Source organism: Lycium barbarum, chromosome 6 (genome assembly GCF_019175385.1).
Source record: "Lycium barbarum isolate Lr01 chromosome 6, ASM1917538v2, whole genome shotgun sequence".
In the NCBI taxonomy this organism is placed as follows: Eukaryota; Viridiplantae; Streptophyta; class Magnoliopsida; order Solanales; family Solanaceae; genus Lycium; species Lycium barbarum.
Genome location: NC_083342.1, coordinates 127,191,770 through 127,198,588, shown reverse-complemented (window position 1 = coordinate 127,198,588; position 6,819 = coordinate 127,191,770). Strand labels below are relative to the sequence as shown.

Below are 6,819 nucleotides of genomic sequence, written 5' to 3'. Positions count from 1 at the left end.
AGATATCAGATATATTTTATTTGTGAATAAATTTTATCGGTTACTAATAAATATGCTGGGATATATCAGATTTTTTTGCTCTTAATTAGAAATTTCAAATTCAAACCCTAAACATTAAAACATTTCTTTTAGGGAGCACTTCTCTCTTAAATAGGCCATATCAAGGAGAATTTAAATTAATATCTGATTAACAAGTTGGAAATATCATACGTTAAAAAGAAGTTTTATCTCTAGGTGGGGTGAGATAATTAAGGGAAAGATTGAAATGACAATAATTGAGGGAGAATTCACCAATGAGATAGCTAAAGGTGGCTGTAAAATGGTTTTCCAACATTGAAGTGGATGCAGCAAATGGAGAGTAGAGCAGGGTACACTCAATCATTTGATATGTTAACCTATAAAGTCAATAATTTCCCCCCACCTCAGCAACTTGAGCTTCTATACCAATTATTATATCACATTGTGAAAACTTTATCAATCATTCATTAACGGAGTACATAATTAGAAGGTTTTCTTACGTCAGGAGCCTCAAACTAGAATATTGTCCAGTTATCTGTAGATCCCCTGCCACACCCACCCCCCCCTTCCCCCGCCCAAACATTGCTTATGTCACACGAATCTTGACTTAATTATTAGTTTCATTTTAATTACGAAGTTGCCCACGCACACTGTGATCCATAATTGTACTTAAGACAGGGCAAAAGAGTCGAATTAAAACAATTATCCCTGTCACTTGGAAGCATCCCTTCCCCTTCTTTCCCACATCCTTGTCTCTTCTTAAATCCTTGATAGTACACTCCTTTTTTTTGTGGATTCTTCGAAATCTTTATCAGTAGTTTCATTACTATGTTAATTTACTTTCTTTATATGAATAAATAAATAAACTCAAGAAAATCAAGTAACTTATAAATTCTATTCACTATAAGTAATTCGAAGAAAATAGCGGTAGCTGAAAAAGCAGTAAACATGCAATACATAATTGATGCGTACGTCCAACAGTGTGGCTATCTTTGTAAAGTTAATATTGCCAGTTTGATTAGGAGACATGGACACGAGATAGAATTGACACGCCATTAAAGAGAAAATGAAAGGGCCTGTACTGGCGGCTCAAACGGTGCTCTTCTTGGATTTATTTGTCGTTTGTCCCTGCTCCTGGTTAATTTTCACATTTTAATTACCATCCTTTGAGTAGATGAGACAATGAATGCGTTATGACACTAAGAAATGGAAAGCAATAAGAGAAGTGTTCTTTGACTTTAATTTGCTCAGTCATGATAAGGTTATTAGTAGGGATTGGAAACCGACAAACCGCATCAAACCGATAATTCGAGTCAAATCGAGAAAAAAAACTTGATTAGTGGTTTGGTATTTAAAAAAAAAAAAAAACCGACCATAATTGGTTTGGTTTGGTTTTAACAAAAAAAAATCAAACCGAACCAAACCAATCCGACATTACATGTATACCATTTTTAAAGATATTTCATACATAAAAATATTTATTTCTAATGTAATTTATAAATATTTGTTAAATTTCTTCATAGTTTTTGTCTTTTAACTTATTATTTCAAGTTTGTAATTAGAATTTTGAATGATTCAATAAGTTTTATAACCCATAGATGTTAGTAACTCAAAAAAAGTCCAAATCAAAACCGACTCAATACTAATGCTAGCAAAAAAAAAATATTCTAGTCTAACGCTAGGAGTCACAATAATGTTGGATATCTTTAGTTTTGCATTGGTTTAGAGAGTGAAATACACACAAAAACAAATTATCATGTAATTAATAGTTATTAGCCGTACTTATTTTAGCATGACTTAGTATTTTATGATCATTTTCATTATGGCTTATTAAATAACGATATTTATTTTAACCAATTTCATTATCTTTTGAGAAAAGACATGTTTTAACCCCTGAACTTGGCACGAAAACTCACTTTAGCAACTAAACTTAACTTCTATTTATTTACCCCCCTTAACAACTTACGTTTCAATTATTTTCCACCCCAAATGATGACGTGGCAAAAAAAAATTAAGAGAGTGAAAAACAAAAAAAGTGGACCCGCTTATATATATATATATATTATAAATTAAAAAATAAAATAAAGGTTATACAATTAAAAAATAAAATAAATAATATACAATTAAAAATAAAATAAAAATAAAACCATCTTCTTCACAATCCCCCTCCCACTCCACAACCCCACCCACCATCTTCTTCCCACTCCACAGCCCCGCAACCCCCCCCCTCGCCACAGCCTCGCCCCCCAGCCACAGCCCCCCCAGTTGCTTCTTCTTCTTCACTCCACAGCCCCCCCCCCCCCCCCCCAGCTGCTGCTTCTTCTTCTTCGTCACAAATCTCTCTCTCTATATATATTCTCATCATTCTTTTCTTTTCATTTTCACCATTTTTTGGTTTCTTGATTTTGATTTTTATTTTCTTTCAAAAATAAAGTTATGGAAGAAATGGGTTTGCTAATAATAATACTAATAATGGCCAACAATAACAACCAAAACAACCAATTTGGACGAATTTAAGTGTAAGTGGGACTAATTTGAGAAGGAGTTGGATGAAATTTGTTGGGGAGATGATGGTGGTGGTTGTGGATGTGGGTTAAAGATGGTGGTTCTTGATTTTGATTTTTATTTTCTTTCAAAAATAAAGTTATGAAATAATGGTTATGCAAGAAATGAGTTTGCTAATAATAATGATTGTTGAGAAGGAGTTGGATGAAATTTGTTGGAGGAGATGATAGTGGTGGTTGTGGATGTGGGTTAAAGATGGTGGTGGTGATTTTTTTTGGATTGATAATAATAATGATTTTTTTTTGCGGTGGTGGCAGCGGCGGTGACGGTAGCAGCGGCGTAGTGGTTGTTAAAAGTAGGGTGAGGATGAGGAGAAAGAAGAAGAAAGAGAAAGAGAAAAAATAATAAAAGAAAAACAAAAAATGAAGTGTTGGTAATTTTGACATGGCAATGATGTGGCAACGACGTGGCAATGATGTGGCATTGACGTGGCAATGACGTGGCGCGAGTGTAATACACCTCCCATTGTGAGAGTGGTATTTGTCACACCCCGACTTTACTAGGGTGTGATGGGCACCCGACCCCATATCTGGAGTCGAGCGAACCCGCTGACTCTTATTACATAGACAAACTCTTGTATCAGTTAAGGAATAATTACATAGTAAGTTCTCAATTTTTTTTTTCATAAGTAAAATCTGACACCATATAAGACTCGTGACATAAAACATAATAACATATCGGCTGGTGAAGCCGTCTACCAATGCTGACACTCTATACCCATGACTCTGTCTGCAAAGTCTCTAACATAGAACAGAACATCATAGCATATACTTGGACTTGGCAATCCTCCGGGACAAGTGGAGTTCGCCATCTCCGCTGGAACACCTTCAGTAAGGTCTTCTAATCATCTGGGAGTACCTGCGCGGCATGAACGCAGCCCCCGAAGAAGAGGGGTCAGTACGAGTAATGTACTGAGTATGTAAAGCATGAATAGTACTATAATAAAGGAATATACAGTATGAACAATAACAGAATAAACATAAGGAGCTTATACTGGGACAGATGTAACCTGTGCATATGAATGCCTTTCTGCAGATATCATGCATGCTTAGTTTCTTTTTCAGGAAAATGGTGTCTCTTATTTACATATACAGAAAACAGAACATTTCAGAGAACGGTGTCATTCATTTACATTCACAGACGCCGAGTACATCAGCTCTCCCACCCCCGTCCCCAACAGTGTCCCAACATATTATATATAAATATCACAAATACAGACGCCGTATCCGGCTCTCCCATAATCCCGCGTCCGGGCATCCCGCGTCCGAGATGAAATCCAGCTGAATCAGGTGGTGGTATAACAGTGGCCCTTCCCCTTTCCCATATACATATACATATACATATTCACATTCATATTCATATGTCATACAATTGGCATGCATGAGAACCCAAAGAAAGTCAGGTGTCCATCGGAGTGACGTAAGGTCGAAACCCTCCGATTACATTATGGAATAATCGGGTCACTTGTCTCACCTTGAAGGAACGAGTATTTTAAGGTGAGACTACCAACGAAAAAGTAGCCTTAAGAGAGAGCATAGAATGAAATCATGGGCATTATAACCGCCAATTCATATGCTTTGAAGTCTTTTAGAAACTAGTGTCATAGCTAAGGAATAGAATTGAGGTTCAAGAACTAGTATAACACTTTCACATTCACATTAAATTCTTAGCTCAAGACTCTTAGTCATGGAATCGCTCTTATCGTACTTATCATGGGCATATTCTCTTTCTTATCATCATCATTATCATTGTCATCATATAAGTATCCTCGTTAGCATAGTTACAGTACTTGTCATTCGATGAACGGAATAAGGATCAAAAGTTTTCCTTGGATTTTGCTTCAAAGAAAATCAAGCGGAACAATAAGGAAAACCCGGAACAAGGGGCCCACCTCGGGTCAAATGAGGCGGCGTACTAAATTTACATGTGTTACATGTAATGGCGTTACTTGTGAGGGTATCAAGGTAGTCGAGTCTTAGTTATGCAAGTCCTAGAGGTTTAGGAAGGTTTTTCAACATTTTGCACAATTTCTGATTCAATTCTACTGAATGAAAAAGGAGAAACTTTAGGTGCGAATTTCGGGGAATAGGGTTGTCCCCGAGGCTCGTATCCAACTTAATACGTCTAAGACATGCCATAGAAATAAGGGTGAAGCCTTACATACCTTTTCCGCCTCATATGCGACTCCAAATTCAAGCTGCAAATCTGCCAAAATCTACAAATTGGTCATGTTTACCAAACATTGATTAGTGCTTTAGGATTGGATTCTTAAGATGACACTTGGCTACCGAAATTTCGGCAGCACTTCCCCTGTAATTACTCTATCCCACAAAGTTTAACTTGCCCAATTCAACAACAACAAACCCGAGAATGGAACTCGGCCACATTATCAACAACAATACCAACAATTATATTCAATTCGACCGCATACAACCAAGCCAATACAATTGCTTGCATATTCAAATACTACTCCAAAACCATTCAAATAATATTCAAGAACACTCCAAGTAATTCACTCGACACTCAAATTAGTCTAGCCAACATGCCACCTTACCCGAAATCTCCAAAATGCAACAAGGCAATGACAACACATTTCTTCCTTCTAAATTCATGAACTTCACCAACAACTACGTATTATACTATCATTCATACAATTATAAGAATTCATGTTAGTGTCACATTTATTTCCACAACGACACCACAATGATTTCAACTTCATTTCAAGTCATCAAATCCTCATTTTACATCATGGAATCCACAACACAATAGTCAAGCTACTAAATAAAATTAATTCATCACTTCCACATACACTACTATATTCGGCCACCACAACTACAAGCACCATATTCATGAATTTTATTCGTTTCTACACATTACAACAACAACCAACACATTACATAAAATTAGTCTATTTTCTCTACACCAAGTCACACATACACGGCCCACATACACACTACATATTTTCATGAGTTTCATTCACTTTAACATACCACAACATGCATGAACCATCTATAACCACAACAATTATAGTACTAAGTAAAATTAATTCATCAATTCTACATAACTCAACCACCCACACGGCCACAACCAACATGCATGCATTTCATGAATCTCATCCATTTTCACACACTATAATACTCACAAACCATCCATAATATAACAAAGAGATGAATTCTTACCTTTCCTTCACAACTTCTCAACTTAGCTAAAATTGGAGTTTTTCACCAAAGAGTAATTCTCTTGCTTCAACAATCAAACCATGTTGGAGAGCATCCTTGAATTAGTAGGAATACATGAAGAAAATAATTTTTGGGATCAAATTTGGAAACCCCATATTTTTCCTCCATGGCCGAATAGGCCTTTATAGTTTCCCCTTCTTTTTTTTTTTTTGTGCATGCTTTCTCTTCAATAAGATGATGACCTCCCCCTCATATATATATATATGTAACATGCATGTGAGGGGCACATGCTCCCTCTCTAGATTTTTCTTTCATTTTCTTGAAACTTCTCTTAATTAGTCAAAGAAGACTAATGTCTTCTTGTGCAAGCTTTGTCCTTGGAATTTTTATAATTTACAATTAGCCCCCCATTTAATTCAAATGTGAGCACATTCCACCCATGCCACACGTCCATCTTGCAAATTTAAAGAATTTTCTTGAATACTTATGAAATTACCATTTTACCCTTAGACTTCCATAATATTACCACGGGCTATTTTGTGAATTTTCCCTTTTCGCCCTTAGTCTTTTTCATAACCTACTTGCACATTAAAATAATTTTGGAAAACGATCTTGCCCTCAACATTCCACGACTTCTTCAAATCATTCGTACGTATGAAATACGGGCTATAACAGTATTATTTTTTTAGGGTGAAAAATAATTGAAACGTAAGTTGTTAAGGGGGGTAAATAAATAGAAGTTAAGTTTAGTTGCTAAAGTGAGTTTTCGTACCAAGTTTAGGGGTTAAAACATGTCTTTTCTCTTATCTTTTTGTTGAATATTTTATTACAATACATCACTCATCGCACATTTTGTGTTATTTTCTTAAAAAACACCTTAATTATGTAGTTGTATCTTATTAGGACTAAGGAAGCATTTGAAGTAAAAGTTATATATTTTGTATGAAGACTTTTTCAGGAAAAACCCGAGGTTGAAAAACCCGACTTTTGTTGGTTTGGTTTGGTTTATAGATTTAAAAATCCTACACAATTGGTTTGGTTTGATATTTGAAAAAAG

The 6,819-nt window shown here is 35.6% G+C and overlaps 1 long non-coding RNA gene across 1 annotated transcript; it reads right to left on the bottom strand.

Moving 5' to 3' along the window:
- Positions 1 to 2,861: 2,861 nt before the first annotated feature.
- Positions 2,862 to 5,962, bottom strand: LOC132600176 (uncharacterized). The gene is made up of 3 exons (XR_009567149.1): positions 5,763 to 5,962; positions 4,748 to 4,798; positions 2,862 to 3,441 (listed from the first exon to the last, which is right to left on the bottom strand). It is a non-coding gene; the product is annotated as an uncharacterized LOC132600176 (long non-coding RNA).
- Positions 5,963 to 6,819: the final 857 nt, after the last annotated feature.